Source organism: Cupressus sempervirens, chromosome 7 (assembly GCF_028749045.1).
Source record: "Cupressus sempervirens isolate cs-2001-9-10 chromosome 7, ASM2874904v1, whole genome shotgun sequence".
NCBI lineage: Eukaryota > Viridiplantae > Streptophyta > Pinopsida > Cupressales > Cupressaceae > Cupressus > Cupressus sempervirens.
Window position 1 is genome coordinate 67,140,265 of NC_143124.1, and position 23,162 is coordinate 67,163,426.

The following is a 23,162-nucleotide window of genomic DNA, read 5'->3' on the forward strand; positions in this document are numbered from 1 at the left end:
TAAGTGTTGAGATGCACCTTATTCATTTAAATCATTTACGTATCTACCTTTATATTATCCCTAACTCCATCTTTAGTCAAACTTGACAATGGTGATGTAGTGGTGGCTAGGTGTCATCATTTTAGGATTTCATGGAGCATCAAAGAAAGAAGGTATAGTGAGGCCCCAGAAAGAAGTCTCCACTGTCAAATCTTACTTGATCTCAAGATTCTTGTGTTCTTGTAGGAAAAAAAAGATATATGGGGGGTCCAATGATGACATCGCATGTGAAAAGGTGTCAGCATTCTTGAAGGTCTTGATGGATTGAAGGAAGAAAATACTTCAAGAGCCCAAAATACAGCCATGTGTCCCAGAACTTAAGTAAACAATTTTGTACAAGGGCTTTTAATCCAAAGTTGATAGTGGAGGTATAATGATAGATTAAAAGATCACCATCCATAATGGATACGGGATGATGAAGATCTTGTTGAATTTATAGTCATGTTTGTTATTAGTGACACACACTTATTTAGATAGATAGTAGCTATGGAGCTTATTGTATAGTTAACAGTGTTAACCAAGCATTAGATGCTTTACTACGTTCTACAGTTGTTACTAAGTTCAAGGAATAGTATTCAATTTGTGTCGAGTAATTTCTACCAAGTTGGTGATCAGTAGTGTAAATTGAGCATCTCAGAGTATGCCAAGTTCCTCAGTGCAAATTGAGTTGTGCAGTGCTTATCAAGTTCGTAGTTACAGTGGTTTGAATCCATTGTTGACCAAGCCACTTAGTAAGTGATTCAGTTTAAACCGAGCTCATTATTTGTCTTCTGCCACTTGAACTTGGTGGTTGAATTTAGAGTTTTGGTGAGATATTTGAGTTCTACCTAAACTCTACAAAATGCAATTGTAAATATGTAAAAAGGGTTCTCCTCTATTCTGTTATGTTTACATGCAACAACCTTTTACTCTACAATTGTATTCATTTCCTTCCATTAATGAAATAGTTGGTTTCTTACCTCTTCTTTCCATTCATCATTTTGTGCATGTATCTTGCCTCTCCTTGAATATTTATTTTATGTTTCTCTTCATTCTACATGTTGTGTTTAATCTGTTGATAAAGGTTGTGTTGTGAATATTTTTGCCTTTCAATGTTTTTATTAGTTTCTAACCTTCATGTGATTCTGTGGAAGTAGAATAGAGTTAGGACCTATATATTTGGGCTTTTCATTAATGTATTATACATATAAGGTCAAAGTTGTAACAATTTCTATTTGGCATATCACCCCTCTAGATTAGATTAGCTAGTTTGGTTTCATGCATTTATTCTCCCTTTTCCTTCAAAGATTAGTTAGGTGAATCCTGATAGTAAGCATGTCAGCCTTCTCTAGAGACTCAATCTCATAGTTTAAGTCCCACACTTGGATATTGTTTCCATGTTTCACAAGGTTTCCTTTAGGCGAAACTTCAAGCAAGGGTGCAAAATTTTGTGACAACATTAACCATGATGAATCTTCAATAAGTCTTCTTTTCCATTTGACTAGACATTCTGCATATTTCTTAGTTCTTGTGCTTGTTGGTATCTCTAAATCTTGTTGTCTATTAGTGCCAAACACTTAGTCATGTACAAGGTAGAGTTAGTAGGTTATCACTATGAATGAGCTACTCTATATAGGTCGAGTCATGTGAAAGACTTGTAAATATATATGTATATACTAAGCTCTATAGGAGCTGAGAAAGTCTTTCGTCACCAAGTATTTTCAATATAAGTTGATCTCAATGATTGTTGAGATGTTAGAGCATATTGATGTCGAGTTACACTGAAGGTGTCAAGTATAGTTGAGGTTGAGAAATAGAAGAAAATAATAGTGAATGTTGAGTAATAGAACCAATCTGTGCCAAGCAACACAAAATTAACATTCAAGTTAGGAATGATACAAATTTTGAGGTAAACCATTTTAGGCTGACATAAACAAGACTTTTAATATTTGTAGAGGTTTTTATAGAGGGAATTATGTGTTTATGACATTGATTACATATCCCAGAGAGTGGTGATCAATGAATTAGATGAAGAGGTGAAAAGGGAAGCATCTATAAAACTCTTTAAGAAATCTTAAAATAGAGAAAATTTGAACCCTATTTTTTGTAAGTGTGTGAGTGTATGTAGAGAAGATAGAGAAGTTTATTCATGTGATCACAAAGCATATCTAAGTGTGAAAGTGAAAACATTGCAAGGAAGGCAGAAGAGTGAAGTTTTGTTATTTACATAATAGAGATAGTGACCTTATCAAGCAATGAAGGATAGAATAGAGAGATATATTAGATTGAAGATCATATTAGAATTCAAGAGAGGAGATTTGTAATTAGTTGCAGATTTTAGATTGAAGGATCAAGTACTAAATCATAATTGAGTCAAGGATAATCTCTTAACATAATGGTTTTAACAGACCTTTTCTAAATCTCTTAACTAAGACCTTACTTCATTGTAAGAGTAAAATCCTCTCACAAGGTAAGACCTAATAGTTTTAACAACCCTTAACAAGGAAGACCCCTAGCAAGGTAGATCATCAAAAGTGATCAAATTTTTAACCCTAATAGGTTAACTTTATTACTACAGTAGTGAAGATTTGTGGGTGTCGTCCCCACCCTAGTTTTGCCTTTAGCTTGGAGGGTTTCTAGGTAACCAAATCTTTGTGTTTTGTGTTTGCATTTCATGCATTGCTAGTTAGACCTACATGTTAAAGCATAATTTGACTTTACAAGTAATGTTATGCATGAATTAAATATGAGATGGAAAATGTGATTAATGCACTAAAGTTGATTTAAGGGATAAAAATTTTACATATCCTGATTCACCCCACTCCCCCTCTCAGTATCATGTTTCCCAATTAAGACTTCCAATATTTCTTCTACCAACACGAGCGTCCAATATATCCTTAATTTTCTCTATATAGTTTCTAAAATATCCCATTGTTCTTTTGTAACCCCATGGTCAACTCCTTCTTCATGATATTAGATTTAAGATCTAAAACGTTACTAGTGAAATATTCATTTCACTAGGAAGTTATACTTCATAAGCATTTCCTCCATCATGCTTCTTTAGTATTTCATATGGTCCAAAGTTCTTCATATTCAAATTATTATATGTTCCCACTAGAAATTGATCCTTCTTCAAATGAACCATGACTTTATCTCCAATTTGAAATATCTTATGCCTCCTTTTCTCATCTACCTTAGCCTTGTACTATTTATTCCTTTTTGTATTTTGATTTCTCACTTCTTCATGCAAGTTCTCCAAGTGTTCTACAAAAACTTTGATTTTGGCACTACCATTATCCCCTTTGTCCAATTTTCTCAATTCAAAAGCATTTCTAGGACTAATTCCACATACTATTTAAATGAATGGTGATTTACCAATGCTTCTATTGATATCTAATCATTGTATGAAAAAATTCTTGGGTTAGAATCAAATCATGTCCATTTGGTTTTTCTCCCACCAAAAATCTCAATAGGTTTCCCAAACTCCTATGAATGTCACTTTTGTCTTTCCACCATTTTTTGAATAATATTATAAGATAAACTTCAAATATGTCTTTAACTCCTTGCAGAATGTTCTCAAAAAGTACCCAACAAACTTAATGTCTTTATTCAAGTGACAGATGATATAACCCTATATTCTACTTCTCTTCTTTTTCCACTTGACATACTTTGTAACTCTATATAAGTTGCTTGACATCTTCTTGCAATTATGGCCAATATTAATTCTCACTAACTAGAGAAATGGTTTTATCATGAACAAAATGTATATCCAACCCTCCATTATGCTTTTTCTTGATGATATTCTTCCTAATAAAACTCTTTTGAATGCACATTTTGCTTCCTCTAAATAGCATAGCATTCCAAATGATTAAATTTGACTGCTTGGTTCTTTCTAGAGTAAAAGGTTATGTACAATATTTCCAAGTTTCACCAAAATAAAGATCCTCTAGATATAAAATCTTGAGTTCCTTGAACCCAACAACCTCAACTTGCATCTCTTTTAGTAAAATCTATAATCATAGGGGAAATAATTTCAACAATCATTGCAATCAAAATAACAAAGATCTAAGGGGAAGAAGAAAACATTAAGGACTCGAAAGAGAAGTTATTCTTGCAATATGTTTCCACTTTGGAGAATAGAATATACCTTATTAGTGTCCTCAACATCAAGGAAGAAACATGAAAAGAACGAGTTATGTGTGGGATCATGAGGGGCTAAAAAGTGGCAATATGAAAGAAAAATACACGTTTCTTCTAGATTTTATTAGATAAAAATGGTTCCTTAAGGACACTCTTAGCTCTCCATCAATCTAATTACTATTAGACTGTAATATTAGTAATTAATTATTACTTATTTTTTAATGGAGTTGCATATAAACTAGCCATTGACATATTGGTTGAAAAAAAATTACAACTTTCAAATGATATAATATTTTCAAAACCTAAAAGATGCATCGCATTCTTTGATTTTCTTAATATAAGGGAAAAAAAAACAATTTTTTATTTTGTATAGTTTTGAATGAGTTAATGTGGTCAAACATGAGAGTTATTTTACTCTTAAAAATGTTGTAGCAGAAAATTCAAACTTAGTTATTTATTTGGAATTAAACTATAAAAAATATACATCACATCTGGTTGAGTCTATTTCTTCTGTATAGAATATTACTAAAAATTATTATCATTTGATTATGATTAAGGTGGTTAGATATACACCTACTTGTTTCTTTTCATAAAATTCCCATACTTTTGCATTGAATTCGATAAATTTAACTGATCAAATTATCATTTTATCAAAAAAGGGATTGTAGTTTAGAAACTACATTCAATTTCCTACATAGTATATTCTCAAAATGTTTTGATATATGTTTCATAACTAGTTCAAATTTTTACATCAAGTTGACTAACACTGATATCCTAATTTTTCATTGCTACTAAGGCCATAGTTTGGTCCCTCATTATCCTTTACATAGCCACCTAGGAAAAATGACCCAATTGCACATGTAGATGAAGATGTGAAATAATATTATTCTAAATATTTTGAAAGATAAGTCATTGTTATTTAAAGAGCCTTTCTAAGTAATGAGAATTAACTTGAAAAAAGGAAGAATTTATTCCCCACCAAGTGCAAATGTAATCGTAAGGTATGCAATGACATTATTGATGTTGGTAGAAAAAATAATATTATGTATGTTGAAATGGTTAATAAGTTAAAATTAGAAAGAAAGAAGCACCAAAATCCCTATCAAATTTCTTAGTTGCAAAAAGATTGTAAGGCTTTGGTCAGTGAATAGTATCCAATAAAAATCAAGATTAGCAACTACCATGATGAGGCATTCTCTATTTTGTGTGTGTGTGATTTTTTGTTAAGGAAACATTTCCATTACAATCACCCTTAAGTAAACGATGTATTTGAAAATACGTATTATTTGACAAAGGATGGAATTCAAAAAAAATCTAAAGCCCTTGAAGGATACTAAGGATAAGGTATATAGCAATGCCAAAATATGTTTAGTTCATAGAAGAAAGTTTCTAGAAGGTATGAGGAATGAGCATATGTATTTTTATTTATTTCCAAAAGCTAGTAAAGAGGAAGTAGTGTTAGTATTGTCATTGATGTCAAACCTAGTGGAGAGACATTTACTTATAGTAAGAGTGTCATATCTGTTGATTGATGAAGAGAATTTGAAAAGAGAGACAACTAAATGAGCAAATGATGTTGTTGAGTGAGGATGAGAAAAGTATGATAGAATTACATTGGGCACTTGATCAGTTAGTCTTTGACAAGATGATGTATTGTTCAATCATCCTATGAAGTGTATAAGTATTGATCTGAACATAGGAAAATATCAGTGTAATATGGTCAGACAATGAAGGAGATGAAATAGAAGATTAAGGAACTTAAGAGTTAGCCGAGAAAATAAGTATTAGTTGTGTGATAGTTATGGATGACCAAGTTGAAGAAGAAAAGTAGGATAGCAACTGACTGTAGTGATGATCGAGAGATCTAATAAAAGTCAAGTGATATAGTACAGTAGTGACCAAGGTACACAATGTTGGCTAGGTGTCAACAAAAGTTACAGTTTGTGAAAGAATCAAGTTGGAGGCTGACAGAGTTGAATTTTTTGGATTAGTCAAAATGCATGGATGATAAATATTGATGAGTTGGATTATTTAATGTAGGTATTGATTTTGTTATGCGATCAAAGGCAACAATCTAAAGAGAAGTTTCTAGAAGTATCAAGAAAGAAATAGAAGGACTAAAAGATGGATAGATTCAATGGATCTAACCCAACCCTAAGATATGCAATGATGTTTAAGTGGAAGAATATTGAAACTGCCTATTTAAGGAAGTATAGGAAATATTTTTTAGCTTGGTTCATTTTTGGTTGGTGATTTCAAGGAAACCCTATGAAGAACAAAGTAGCAAAAGTGAAGTCAAGAGATTGGTGAAGTATGATTGCTTGAAAGGTTGCCAAGACGATTAGTGATGGAGATGATAATAAAGTCTAGTCAATGAACCACTAAATGTGTCGAATGGAGATCTAAATTTTCAAAGTGATTTGTGTTCTACAGATCAAACATTTTGTTACTTTCTAACCATTGTGGCAGTCAAAATATTTTAATCAAGTGTGACCTAAAAGTCATTTTGTGAATCCTTTAATCAAGGTGACATTCTAATGGAATGATCCAAAGTCTTCTAAACAAGCCTCATAACATGGTGATTAAATCCTTTAACAAGTTCACACCTAATAGTGTGTTTTGTAACCTTTAACAAGGTTGGCTCTTAACTGAGCTCATTTATGAAGAGTGAAAAGTGTTAGCATGTTACTTGGTGGGTTTTCCCAAATTGGGTTTCTATGTTAAATAGGTGTTCCATATATGTGTGAATGTTTATGTGTGGTGGATGTTATTTACTATTATTTATTTTAGTATTAGTCAACACATACTAAACAAAGAGTTAATTAATGAACATAATGTTAAGTTGTTGATGAGTTTCTATATGGACTAAGTGATTGAATGAGTTTGTTTAAGTTTATTGGAGTTAGTGATTTAAGTTTAATTGGTACATATGGACCTGAGAATTACTAATTCACCTCCCCTCTCAATGATTCTTAATATTCAACCAATTGGTATCAGAGAAATGGTCCTTGTGTGAAAAGTTTGAAGGACTTAAGATAAATATCAAGATGTATAAGAGAGATACCCAAGTTGAGCAAGGACAACTCCCTAGCATGGAAAAGGTTGATGAAGTTTGCATCTATCTAGGACTAGAGATTATATACTATACTATTTGGAGAATGGTTATATTAATGCCCCTAGACCCATTACTATTGAGAAAATGAAAGAGAAATATGAGCACAATCGAATCATGATTGATCTGGCATATTCCCTGAGTTATTTTAAATTTGATTAAATGAAGGATTGTACTAATGCAAAGTAAATGTGTGACATACTGGCAACAATCCATGGAGGAGACAAAAATGTGTTGAGAGCTAAAGAAGAAAGATTGAGAGTTAAGTTTGATGGTATAAAAATGTAAGAAGGAGAGGATGTAGCACAGTGTGGTGGTAGAATCAAATAAGTCATAAATGCTATCAAGAGTGTTGGTGGTGGCATATCAGATAAAATAGTGATCAACAAGGTATTGAGAAGTTTACTTCTTATTTATGCCTTTAGATTTTTTACAATATAAGAACTAAGATGTACACCTAGTAATGATCTGACATTGGATATTTTAGTTGGTAGACTTACATCTTTTTAATTATCTAATTTTGATAATCATAAGCCTACTTTTGTTGAGACTTCTTTCAAAGAACAACTAACTCTTGATGGATCTAGAAGAAATAAGAAAAGAAAGTATGTGAATAGTAATAGTTAATCATATGATGGTCTTGAAGCATTATTGGCAAGAAGGCTACCAAGAGGAAAGGGTAAATACAAAGGTAAATTCCCTATCATATTCTTTTCATATAGAAAAGTTGGTCATATTTCTGCAAGGTGTCTTGATAGAGATAACAAGTAGGAAAGGAATGGCATCAAGTACATAGATAAGAGAGATATAGTAGGTAGTAGAGACTACAAAGGAAAAGATAAGAAATCTTGTTAGATTGCTAAAGAAAGTTCGGGTAGTGGTTTTGGTGAAAATGTTGAAGAAGTTGTTTATGTTTCTATGAAAGATTAATATGATGAGGATGACATGTGTGAAAATATTTCTCTAATTTTAGAAGAAAAATATGAAGATTTTTAGCTTAAAATATGAATATTTAGAGGGATGTGGGTCTCATAGGGCATGCCAAAATGTATACAAGAAAACCTAACCTATCAGGAGCATGCATAAACAAAAAAATATTAGTTGCACATGTATATCAAAGATTCAAATAAGATTGAAATACAACTAATTCTACTTGAGTTTTAAAACTTATTGCAACTGAAAAGAAAAGTCTTCATGCAACCTCAAAGTAGATCAACAAGGGCACCCACAAGAGACCTTGTTAATATTCTTAACATGAGGGATGTGGATGTGCTCTCCTCTAACAAAACTATAGATGAATCTCATTATTTGATGAATGATCAATGATATAAAATTATGCTATGAAGAATGGAGAACACTTCAATCAATGATTATGGAATCAACCATGCTAAATCATTTAAAGGGTGTGAAGATGGATGCATGTAATCAAAGTAACAATGAAAATTTAGAATGAGAGTGCAATATCTAAGACTAGAATGCAAAAAACTACTAAAGATTATCTCTAAGCATAAAAATCTCTAGAAGCTCTAAAAGTAAACTAGCATGATAAAAATGCAATGGAGGAGATGAGAAATGCTTGAGACAAGGGCTCTATTTATAGGCTTGAGACTGGTCTTGGGGAGGTCGCATCCATGTGGCATCTACATAGGTTCCACAAGGGAGACACATGGGCTAAGGAGATAATCCATGCAAAGGTCAACATAAGCCTTTTTGGTGATAGAGATGGCTCAAGGTTTTCGCACACATGTGTGAGAAACCTTGGAGAAAGGAAAGAGGGACAAGTGTGTAAGAGTGTAAGAATTTTTTTGGATAAAATATTAAAAGGGAGGCTTTCTTAGGTTTTGAGTTTCTCACACACGTGTGAGCAAACACTTAGTGACTAAAAGTTGTTTACAAAGGTGTTTAGGATAATTAAGTGGAATTAACTAGTGGATAGACTTAGAAGGATGAGAGTGATGGGTGGTAGACTAAGTTTTAGGATTAAATTAAGTAAGATTTAACTTAATTGCAAGATTATAGAATTTAATAAAGTGGAAGTAATTAAATAAATTGAAATTTATTTAAAAGGAGATTTATGTAGCATTATGCATTAAATAAGTTTAACACATTAGAGGGGATGCATTTAATTTAAATTTAAATACATTAGGGAAGTCAACATATTTAATTAAATAAGTAGAATAATATGAAAAATATAATTAATTAGTAAATAATCAATTATAGTGTCAACGAAAATTTTAAATCAATTAATATAGTGTTTAGGACAATATTAAGCTTCTACATTTTGCCCCTCTTTGATGTGATGTCGGGACAATATTATAGCAAAGAAAAGAAAATATAGGTTACCCCAAAGAAGAGAGGAGTCCTAGGAGTTGTGTTGTAGCAATGAAAAGGGTAGAGGGTGCCCCCTAAAGGAAATGGGGTAGAAATGGAATATATTTTTCCCTATTTTCTTGAAAATAGACACAAGAAGGAAAATGAAAGGAAAACGGTTTTAAAATGACCTTGCATGACTTGTTGGTAAGACTAGAATGAAGCAAGGTGAATTGGATAATGATTAATCTAAATAATGAATCTATATGCATCGTAACTACATGAATTCAAGGGATTTAGTTGTGCTTATGTGGGAGAGCACACCCTAGTTTGATTTTGTAAACGGAGTTATGCACCTAATGCTATAGAAGCATAGATGACAAGATTCCTTTGTGTGGACTAGACTCAAACGCAATAGAGACTATAGGAACATAGATGTAGGTTTCATAGTGATGAGGGAACAAATGACATATACGTACTAGATAGCTCTGAGCACATCCAAAGTCCTATTAAGGATCTTGATGAAAACGGTGCTAACCTATTTTCCTTAGTGAACAATTCATAACCATAAATTGAAATCGACATAGATGTGCTAAATAATCATGAAAATATATCATATTGCAAAATGACCCATGTAATCAGGTTAAGTCATTCAAATGATACCAAGATATTGAAGATCGAGGCACACTTGGGGAGGCTATCGCTAACACACAAAGATAAAATCAACAAAAAAACTTTATGAACAAGTAGTCATTCAGTCCATAGTTCTTTCCATGAACTTTATTATGATGGTGAATCTATTAAGCCTGTGTAGGAAGGATTCATCTTGTAAGGAAAAAATTGATTGTTTTATTGCATTGCATTGAAATGTTTGTGATTGTTCTTTGGCAATTGTGTGAAAGGAACAAGGTTCTCAAATCATTAGTCTTAGTGTAAATTTGTGTAAGTTTGTTTTCAATCACTATTTTGATAAGCTCAGATTGACGAAATGAAGCTTATCATGATGAATAGAAGAATTTGGACAAGATGATGGATTAAGTAAGAACTTGATCAAATTAGAAGAATGATTGTGATAATATTGGAAACAAGAAAAAGATAGTTCTAGATAAGATGGAAATTGATTTGTATGAAATGATTGGAAAAAGGGAATGTGATTAGATTAGAGGATAAATTGGTTGATTTAATTGAATCAGAAGAATTAAAATTTTATGGAAGGTGGAATAGATTAGAACCAATGACAAGGGAGAACCAAGGAATAGAAAATCGATGAAATCAAAGGTAAAATAATATGGGGGACCAAAGGATATGGTATCGAACAATGGGGAACCAGGACCATGTTTCAAAGGAGTTAAAATGCCTCATACCAAGGATAGGAAAATGGAAGGGAATATGGTGGGAAAGGATTCATGAACATGGAAAGATGGTGTGAAGGCTATTGTATGGAGTAAGGGAAGAAATGTGTATTTCCACATAATGTAGGAACATTTTGTTGCTGTGCCTCTAGTGTTGATCACAAGCATAGGCTTGAAAGTGGAATGAATAAGGGATATGGGAGGGAGAGTATGAAATAGGGATAATTATATGAAGATTATGGATGAAATGTGGGACATGGAATGGATGGGATAGACCAAGGACATATGAAAGAAGGATGGAATTATGTAGGAGTATGGATGGAGGATAGAGGAAAAGAAAATTCCAAGGACTATGGGATGCAAGATATTGATAGGATGTCAAGATCAAATATGTCAATGGATGGTAGGAGTATGTAGGATAGTGTGTGGATAATGTGCAAGGATATGTTGAGTGAGAATGGATAGATGGAAGGAAAAGAATAGTCAAAATCAAAGACAAAAAAGGATGATTAATGATATATGTAAATATGGAAGATATGTAAGGCAATGCAGTATCAATAGAGCTTGCCCCAATGAAGAGTTCAAGCGGAAAAGGACAAGTGAATGGATGGATAAGTGAAATTGGAAGACACTGAATACAAAGGCAGGACTCAAGCATCTACTTATATGGATGGTATCCCTTGATATTTCTTCTTATGTCTTTTGTTATTTTCAAGGAATTTTTACTATTTTCTCATAGATGTTGGTAGGATAGTGAAAAGAAGGATGAAATGGGTTGGGAAATAGAGGACAATGACTTATGAAAAAGTTTGGATTAAGGGGGTGGAATGGTTGAGAGGAAGACATGGTTGATGGATACGAGGTCGGAAGACTTGTGAATGAGTGGATGAAGGTAGTTGAAAGATTGTCATTGGCACACACCTTGAAGGGTGATGGACAAGAGGAAATTTTGGGATATAAGGAGCCAAAATGGATGAAGGAGACAATGGATTTAGGATGGTGGATTTGGGTACATAAGGACCCAAAATGGATTTGGAAATTGGAAGCTTGAAAATTTCACGAATGAAGGAGGCCTTTGGATTAGTGAAATTGGATGCCATTTTGAATATTTCTTTCAAATTCATAATTTCATTAAGTAGCTTTGGAATCCACAAAAATTTTGAATTTTTCATTTTCAGCCTTTGTGGCCTTCTGATTTTTTCTTTCTTATGGATCATATTTTTCTTTTCTTGAACATGTCTTTTAGAGGGGACATGTTGATCCTTAGATTTTTGTAGATTTTTGGCTTGATTCACTTTATCTTTAGAATCCATTTTTCTTTCACTCGCCATGATATGGGTGCATGAGGATAAATGGTATGGAGATTTTATGGATGAAATTATGGATGGTGAACATTGGAAGGAATTCAAGGATGTGTACCTTGTTGATATTTATTAGAAGCATAAGGGGATGAAGTGGGAGAATTGGATATGGTGGATGGATGTATCTAAGGACCCAAAATGGATGGAAGGGATGAAGGGTTTGGATTTTGAACATAAGGACCCAAAATGGATGGAAATGAGGAAGGAATGGGAATATGGATATAAGGGCCCAGAATGGACATGGAATATGGATGATGGGAATGTTTAGGTTTGGATGGAGGAATTTTAAATTTGGAAGGAGTCAAAGGCATACCAACATCTTGGGAAATTATTTCTTGAATGGGATACTTAGAATATTCAATACAAGAGGCAAGTCCATGTATATGGGGTTCGTGAGTGGATTGGATAGCTATAATAGAATCATGGGGAGGATTAGGAGGATAGGATCATGGATTGATTTGATCTTGAAATGGAGGAATTGTAGTGGATGGAGTGGAAGGAACATCTTCATGATGTGGAGGATCACTAGATATTAAGTAATGGGTGAAATATCTTGATCTTGATATTAGGAAGGGGATCATGAGATGGATCAAGAGGGACAAATGGATTTTGAGGGATAATAGAATTATGGGATAGGGAATTTCTTGGATTTAGATTTGAGGATGAATCCATCATGGCATGATTTAGTGATTTGGAACAAGTTCTTGAGATTGCATTGGGTGTATGACTTTGGGTGATTGGATCACTTAATTTTTAGTTTTGTACTTAGACAAGCTTTCTACCAATTATTGTGGGACAAAGACATACTTATTACAAGGTGGGGATGATGTTGATTTTGGAGGATTAGGATTGTGGATCATGATGATGATTTTGGAAATTAAGCTCAAAGTATAGGGAATTACATGGAGGATTTGGGTTGGATTGGACATGAGAATTATGGACTTGGAAACATGGGGGAGGAGGACATATGTCTTGGAAGGTAGATTTTTTCTTTAGATCCTCATTTGATAGGCTAAAGACATAATTCTTGAGTTCCTCACATTATTGGGCAATGGAATTTATATTTGAGGAATTATGCGGGCTATGACTGGAATCATATGTGGATGAATGATAATGAGGTGGATTTCCCTTTGTTGGTGTAAATAAGTATTTACTATTTACACTTACCTAAGTTTACTTAGGTTAATGCATATTTTTATTTATTTATTAGCCACCTAGGAGTATGCATACTCTTGTGAGTTTTCATTTTGACAACATAGGGGTCCACACCTCTTTTATGCACATGATGTCTACAACACAGTAATTAGCATACTAATTAAGCACATGGTGTCTACAACCTTCTCATTCTTATCCACACATCTAGAATGGTGGATAAGGTGTGTGATTAGTTGTTAATGCTTATCTTATCTCCTAGTTGTTTCTAGAGACATTCTAGGTGCTTCCTGAGAGGACTTTATATACAGGCACTCCTAGTGTATTTGTACATACTTAATATATTGAACAAAGTAATCTATTAGGACATACTTTGATTAATTGATCATATCCATTTTTGGTCTACAATTGTGCTTGTGTTGAGTTATACAATCTTGGGTGAATCTTACCCTAAGGTAAATTCTTACATGGTGTCTTGAGTACTCCATCCATCCATGCATCCCCTTTCATTTCTCTTTTTGGGTGAGGATTTTTCCCATGAGGTTTTCCCTCTTTCCCTGCTTTGTGAGAGATTTGCATCTTCATTATGTACATGGGTACCTAACATGGCCTAGTAGCTAGGACCCATTATGCATTTTCATCCTAGCTTTTGTAAGCTTAAGGGAATTCCCCTAAGTTGCACTTAAGCAAGTGTGTTGGTGTAAATAAGTATTTACTATTTGCACTTACTTAAGTTTACTTAGGTTAATGCATATTTTTATTTATTTATTAGCCACCTAGGAGTATGCGTACTCTTGTGAGTTATCACGTTGACAACATAGGGGTCTGTACCTCTTTTATGCACATGTTGTCTACAACACAAGAGTTAGCATACAAATTAAGCACATGGTGTCTACAACCTTCTCATTGTTATCCACTCATCTAGAATCTTGGGTAAGGTGTGTGCTTAGTTGTTAATGCTTATCTTATCTCCTGATTGTTTCTAGAGACATTCTAGGTGCTTCCTAAGAGGCATTTATATACAGGAACTCCTAGTGTGTTTGTATATACTGAACATACTAAATAGAGCAATGTATTAGGACATACTCCGATTAATTGATCATATCCATTTTTGGTCTACAGTTGTGCTTGTGTTGAGTTCTATGATCTTGGGTGAATCTTTCCCTAAGGAAAATTCTTTCATGGTATCAGAGCTCTTGGAGAATCTCTCTTCACAAATTCGTTTGAGACCATCTTTTTTCTTCAGCACCTTAGCCCAAATTTGGAGTACTGCAAAAATTGGGAGTGTCTAGAGCTAGATTTGACCTCGCTATTGCGTTTGAAACACTGATTCGATAAAAATTAGCTATAAAGTTGCCTATCTTCAGCCATAGTCAACTGTAAGGCAAAATAAAATTTACAAATTGGCACTTGGAGGCCCCAATTTACAAGTACAGGTGTGGTCATTATATTTTAATTTTTTCTCTAAATTTCCATCGTATTTCTTCAAAGAATTTTTAGAAACTTTTTTTTCCCTTCGGGGAATTTGCAGAGAATTTTTTTTAGCAAAACCACTGCTATCTGGGAATATTCCATTTACTTTAGTGGGCTATTTCTATTCTATGATGCCAAGCCAACCCCACCGATGGCTTGCCTTTGCATTGACCTTGGTGGCATTTGTAATTTAAAGGTAGTGGAAGGTTGTCCCATAGTGAATGTGGGATAAAGCCCCCACACTCTAGCAATGGAAAACTAAATTTTGGCATGTTTACATTTAATCAACACTAGTGAACACTACACTTTTCTCCTATTCAGCATCAATTGTACCTTTCTTTCCAGCGAACGGCCATGGCAAGGAATTTACCGCGCACAGTGAATATTCTAGCATCGCATTTTGTTTTTTGATCACCTAAAGAAACTCCCACCCGACGCCTATAGATTTTGCCTATCCTGCAGAAATTTTGTTACCGATAGACAATTCAAAACAACTGGCAACTATTTTTTAAATCAACTCCTGGCCATTTTTTTCCCACCCACAGACACTCTGCCGACACGTGGACAACAAAGTGGATTTCTCTCTCTTGCCAAGATGCTAACACCTCAGCACCCTATTGTAGACACCTAAAAATCCTTTAGAAAATAAAGTATTTTTATTTTCTAAAAAAGTCCCTGATGACATCATCATTTATTAATTAATTAATTATTTAATTTATTTATTTATTTTTATGCCATTAAATCCCTTTATCTTAATTTAAAATATTTAATTAAGGAATCCCTCCCAAAAATGTTTAAATCTTATTTAAACATTATTTCCTTATTTATTAATTATTTAATTAATAAATTGACCAAAAAATCCCAAAATAAATCATTTATTTATTTTTTGCCCAAAACTTGGCCAATTTCCTTAAGACCACTAACCTCTTCCGAAATCTTCTAATCCTTCTTTAATTTCGATTAAAGGCTAATCCCATCATTTCCTTCCCCTAACCCCAACTCAAAATATTTAATTAAGATTAAATATTAATCCTCGTGTTTATTAAAAATATTTTAATAAATATCTCCTCAACCCAAACCCTTGAAATAAATATAGCTTTATTTATTTCCTAAAAACCTGATTTATCCTCATCCTAGGAAGTTCTAGACTCTTCTAGAAAGTCTTCATCCTCATCCAAAGCCTAGCCTCTTCTAGAAGATGTCAATCCTTATCTTTGACCCTAATCTTAATCCCCTCCCTAACCTTGTCACATTCCCTAAACATGGGTTAAGACCTGCTAACCCAAGCCAAAGCCAACAAATATCTCCTCCTTCACCCACCCTCATTAAATGCCATCCACTTGCCCATCTCTAACAAGCCTAATCTAATCTTAACCCAAGCCTAATCCAAGCCTTAATCATTTGCACATTCCTAAGTCAAGCTTAAGACTTTCTTAATCCAACCCAAGTCAAAATATCTTAACTCTCTCACAAATATCCCAACCATAAAACTTTATGAAGCCCACAAAGCCATAAATGACTCTTACAAGCCCATTCATTGCTCTTACAAGCCATTATGAGGGTCTTTATGAGCTTTGAGCCTCCTTTGTTGACCCCTCAAGCCCTCTTGCTCTAACCAATGACCCTGTGACATGTGTCACTTCTTGATTGGCTATAAGGAAACACAATCCATGTGCTCTCCTCTCATTCAATCTAAACCTTCCATAAGCTTTCTCCCATCCTTGCATCCTAGCCCTTGGTCCCTCAAGCCCTTTGCCTATTTAAGGAATCCTCTCCCAAGCCATTTTAACACAATCTAGAAAGTAAAGCCATAATGTCATTTTGAGAAGCCATTTTACATCAAAACCATACACTCACACCCAAATTCCAACTCAATTTGAAGCCCTTTTTGAAGCATAAGCTTGAGCATACATCCTATCTATTTAGACAAAGCCACTCAACAAGAGAGCTTCTCATTGAGAGAGCCCATTAATGGCTCATATTCTCAATTGAGAGCTCATCTTAGTCTATCTTGAAGTTTATGAATTTTGTTTAGTTTGTAGAAGCTTTATTTAAATTTGGTTTCTATTAGCATATTAACATTGCTCATATACACCTATCACCTGCATCATCCACCAGGTGGCTCTGACCCAATGTACACATCATCAATAGTTGGACCCCTATGCAATGACACATTAGCTCCTTCCATATGGACACATGTATAGTTGTACAATATGGACACCACATTAGTCAGACACGTCAGCAAGGGAGACTTTTTTTATTGACATCAACAAAGTATGGGGATAAAATTTGATGACCATCTCATCATCATTCCGAGGTGATTTACAACTATAGAAATGGTCATTTGATCATCAAATTTAAGATTGCAATTTTTGCTCTAGACCCCTCTCTAGATTGCTTTTCAATTTGGCAGCCTGACTTTGAGAGCTCATAACTTGGACATTTGGACTCTAATTCAGGTGCAATGTTTTTTGAAATTGGGTAGAATTTCCTAAATTTTATAGTGGTGGTGTTCTTTTTTGTTTTTTGTGCAAGGATTTTTTTGCATCTTTTGGTGACTATACTTGTTCAATCCTACATTTTGCAACTTGAAACACTCTGTACGAGCTCATCTGGACTCAAAAATAGGTTCCTTTTTTTTTTGAAAGTGCGTATTTTTTTGTCTACTTTCTAGATCTATAGTTAGATTCTAGGGTTGTGTGGATAGAAATCTCACTTTCAGAAATAGGGCATTTTCTGCATTGTATTGCTTTCTGAATTCAGCTAGAGTGCTTAGTTCTAGTTTTAGGCCTCAAAAGGCAATTGCAATAGGAAAAATCAAACATCCACTTTGTTATTTTTGAAAAGTGGCCTCTTGTACACACACAATTATAAATTGCCATAGCATCTTTTTCGGGGGGGTGGTTATTGGATTCTTTGGAGGTTACATTGATTAGTCCATCATGAAAGAGGCAGATTTGATTTACTTGACCCTAGACAACTATTAGGAATGGAGTCAATTTTTTATCTGATATCTATGTCAGCACAATGCACTGCCATATGCAAGAGATCTTGAGTATAATGGTGACCAAATTGAAATCATCTATCATACTCTCTTTCTCTTTATGGATGCTGACATTTTGGATAAAATGTCTGACATTAAGTCATTTGATCCATTTTTTTTTGGATGTATCTTTGGGAATAGTATGGAGATCCAAACATTCCTCCATTCCCAAAAGATCTTTTACCTCCAGTTGTCGCTAACTCCTCTTTAGATGAGATCCCACCTCTAGCTCCTGTTGTTCCTACTGATCTTGTTCCAACCACATATGCTTTAGATTCAGTGTAGCAGGACCCTTTATGTCTTCCTACTCTACCTTCATGTGATGACTTCCTTCCCACCCTTGCAGGCTTGTTCTTGGAGTCTCACATTGAAGATGTGGGAGACTTTATTGATGATATTCATCTTCTTTTTTAGGCAAATTCTATTGCCACACTGATAGATTCATGTACTTTAGCACAACAGGGTACACATGGCCTATTAGTGATGACTTCTTACTAGACATTTCAGCTCTATTCGTGGAGTCACACACAGCATATTTGGAAGACTTTCTTGATGATCTATTGCTTCTCTTTGCTAAGGATGATTCTTCTACAGTTGTTGTGAGGGCGGGCACTCTAAACCTCATGTCCATTCTCTACATGATGAATCTTTTCAAGTTGGCATGATTGTGGGTACTTATGTACAGCATCTGCAAGAGGTATCTTTTCCATTTAAGAAGATTGTTGGTTTCCTAAAGCAGGTTCTACATCACTCCTTTTTTGATCTACACTTCTTCTTAGCAGCTTTGGAGGAATCCATCATCAGTATCAACACAGGGACACTTGAATAGGTTTCAACAACATCGTTCATCTTAGAGATTTCTTCTCCATACAAGGGATTCATCTCATAGGTGCTCTTGCAATTGTTTCTTCAAAAGGGGAAGAACATCATTCAAAGGTCATGGATCAACTTCTACATCAAAGCATTTTTCACTTATTGGCACACTATTTTTAGGGGGGCGGGGGGGCGGCGGGGGACTACCTCGTCTCCTTCTTCTCCTTTTTGGAGGTAACTTTTTCCTCTTAGGGGGTTTTGTCCTTCTCCATTTCTTTCTTGTATATACAAGATATATGTCATAATGGAGCACTCTTGATTACTCCATCCATCCATGCATCCCCTTTCATCTCTCTGTTTGTGGGAGGGTTTTTCCCATGAGGTTTTCCCTCTTTCTCCACTTTATGAGAGATTTTCTTCTTCATTATGTACATGGGTACCTAACATGGCCTAGTAGCCGGGACCCATTATACATTTTCATCCTAGTTTTCATAATCTTAAGGGCATTCCTCTAAGTTGCACTTAAGAGGGGGTGTTGGTGTAAATAAGTATTTACTATTTACACTTACTTAAGTTTACTTAGGTTAATGCATATTTTTATTTATTTATTAGCCACCTAGAAGTATGCATATTCTTGTGAGTTGTCATGTTGACAACACAGGGGTTTGCACCTCTTTTATGCACGTGTTGTCTATAGCACAAGAGTTAGCACACTAATTAAGCACATGGTGTCTATAACCTTCTCATTCTTATCCACTCATATAGAATGTTGGATAAGGTGTGTGCTTAGTTGTTAATGCTTATCTTATCTCCTAGTTGTTTCTAGAGACAATCTAGGTGCTTCCTGAGAGGCCTTTATATATAGGAACTCCTAGTGCTTTTATACATACTAAACATACTGAATAGAGCAATGTATTAGGACATACTCCGATTAATTGATCATATCCATTTTTGGTCTACAATTGTGCTTGTGTTGAGTTCTATGATCTTGGGTGAGTCTTGCTCTAAGGCAAATTCTTACATGGTATCAGAGCTCTTGGAGAATCTCTCTTCACAAAGCCATTCGAGACTATATTCTTGCTTCATCACCTCAGCCTGACCTTGAAGTACTGTAAAAATTGGGAGTGTCTAGAGCCAAATCTAACCTCACTATTGTGTTTGGAATGCTGATTCGGTGAAAATTGGCTATAAAGTTGCCTATCTTTGGCCATAGTTGACCATAAGGCAAAAAAAATTAGAATGTTAACTTAATAGTCATGGATTCAATATTTCATCACTATGATAGAAAATAGATTATGAGGTTATTTAGAATGTTAACTTGATCATGTCACATAAGAATCAATGTTGATATGTAGGGATTGATATTTTAAGGTTTTGAATGTTTTATACAAAACTGATTGGAAAAGGGAGAGTTAATTTGAAATGATGAAATATATGCAAGCCTAATGTTGAATGTGAAAGTGATTTATTGTACTTATTTATATATTTCTTATATGATTTTCTTGAACTGCTAATTCTCAAGTTTAGTGTGCAAGATTTTAATCATGGGGTTTAGCAGGGAACCAAGGCTCAAGCCCATGTGAACATGACATAATCAAGGTGGAATCAGTGGAAAAGATTCAAACCTCGTTATAATGTGTTTTGTTTCATAAATGTGAATTGTATGGGTGTGTAATAGTTTAATTCATATATAATAATAGACATGTCACTATAAATATAATGTGTTATTTTTTATGTGTCACTTGACAGTTGTGTTGTCCATGTGTTGATGACTTGTCATTTAGGGTTTGGGGAAAAAGTCACCTAACCTAAACCTAACCCAATACAATACCCAAGTTAACCCCTTATGGTAGAGTGTTAAGAGAAGTCTCCATTAAGGGAATTCGAATTCCAACTTCCTATTAACTTTTAAGGATCAAAAAGTGGTCCTAGGGGGTTATTTTGGTGAAAAATAAGTGTTGTCATGATAGTACTATGGATTGGGGGTCTAAATTTAACTTTTAGTAGGCCTAGATGACCTTGAAAACCCTCCAAACATGTCACTTTCTTAGAATTTCGAAATTTAAGAGTTCACATGTTTCTCCCACTTGGTCAAGATTACAATTTTAGAAAGGGGTAAGGATGTAAGAAGAGGGAGGCTTCTTGTTTGGGTCATTTTAGCTGAGTGAGAAGTTGGAGGCTTTTTATAGGGCTTGGGGAAAATTAGTGGGTTGTCTATCCACTCTCTAATTTTAGAGACTGTTAGGGTTCAGAACCTTGGAGGGAGCTCTTCTACAACCTTTCATTACCATTTGCAAAAGGATTCAAGGTTGGTTTCTTCTTTCCCATGTATTATTTTTCTTCAAAACTTACATAATGGTATTGCATTTATGAGTATGAAGGAGTGTGAGTTCATATTGTAAGTAGATTTAATGATATTGTATTGTGATGTAGTATTCATGTAAATGTTTGAATGGTGTTCCATGCTGTGGGAAGATTGTGGTATTGTGGGGTTGAGCTAAAATGTGTTGTTTCATTTTGTTTTCCCTTTGTTTCTCCATTTTGTTATGTATATTGTTTATGGGTGTAAGGACTTCACTCACCCTTTGGGAAGGGAAGAGAAGTCCAGGGTGAAGTGGTTAGTTAGGATTGAAAATGTATTAAGAACCTTGGAGTATGTGCTCCATTGTATGCCATAATCATTCATATCTTGCTCAGGGTGATAAGGGAAGTATGGTGTATGAAGAAAATTTATGGAGTATGTGCTCCAAGGAAGCTACAACTGATGGTAGTGTGTTTGGAGGATGATAGTGAAAGCCCCAAAAGGGAATGGAATTTTTGATTTGTGAAAGCCCCAAAAGGGCATGAAAATTGCTTATTGCAGATATTGTTTCATATGGCAAGTCTCCATTTGAAAAGCAAACCTTCACCCTATGTTCGGGGTTCCATTAGTGAACCATTGTGAAATATCCTTTGGATGGAATTGCTCAAGTGTTTTAATGTGATGTATATGCATTGTAAGAATGGAATGAAACCTAGGTTGGGCCTTGTTCCCCTAGCTCGGGGTGGTCTCTTTTGAGGCCTATGGTTGGGAGGAGAGTGCCCATGGTCTTTGTTGTTTTGTTGTGATGTATTTGCAGATTTTGCACCCAAGGAAGCAATTGAAAAAGCTTGGAATGATCATCTTGTAGATGTCGTTTGAAGGAGAAACCTTGTCATTGTGCATTGTACCTGTATTGGAGAATCTCTCTCCATCTTACTCATGTTGTTGCAATGAATGATTGCTTAGTAGTAAGGAAGGAATACCTTGTTTATTGCATTGCAGAGTTGAAATCTCCATCTATGTTGTTGTGTATTACCTTTTGTAAAGATGAAGTCTCATCCTTATGTGCATTATTGTGAAGTGTGATTTTATGAAATAGATGAAGAACTTGGGAGATGCTCCTATATATATTTATTGTAGTTTCATTAACTTGCATTTAAATGTATTGCAATGGAAGGAATGATATATAATAATAGTCTTAGATGGAATGTAAAAGAAACTCATTTCAAAAGATATCTCATTGTTTTGATACTCATGTAATGATATGTATTGTTGCATGATGCTTATTTGAAACAATGAATTAATACATTTCAAAATTTTGGTCATAAAAATAAATGTCATTTTCTTTGTCCTATTAGTCCAGTAAGAAATGTCCATTATTGATGAAAATAGTAATCTATTAGTTTCATGTTTGATTGTGTTTTCAATTCATTTCATGTGTTTGGAAATTGATCAAAGTGTTTTCGAAATAGATCCATTAGACTGGATAGTTATTTTGGAATATGGTAGTAGCACCATATCATTACCAAACCAATATGCATATCACAATAGTTAATTAGAGAAGAAAAAATAAATAGATCATTTAGCATAAATTGGCATTGGATTATAAGCCTGTGCATGCCTATTATACTCTTTGGAATTTGTATGGAAAGTGGAAAAATACCCCATTGTCTAGTACAAACCATTAAAATAATCAACAAAATCTTCTAAAGATTCTTCCAAATAATAAATTTATAAAGCCATGAAGATAAACTCTAATATTACCATACTTAATGAACAAGCAAGAGATGAGACTAGATTTTAAAAGGAATCTTGTGACTAGGGCTTAGGACGTGGCTTTCAACAAGAAAAAGACAAAAAAACAAAATTAATTAAATAAACTAACATATATATTTTTCCCAAACCCCATGAGCATTCGACAACCCAAGCATGGTACGTGTTTTAAAAAAACGAAGAAAGAAGAATGCACTGTCATAGGCTGACCTTGACAAGTAATATGGATGCCTAATCCAAAAAAAAAGCTTGGAGGGTGGGAAGTGGATCCCACCCTCCCCAAACCAATCGCATTTCAAAATAAACGCCATTT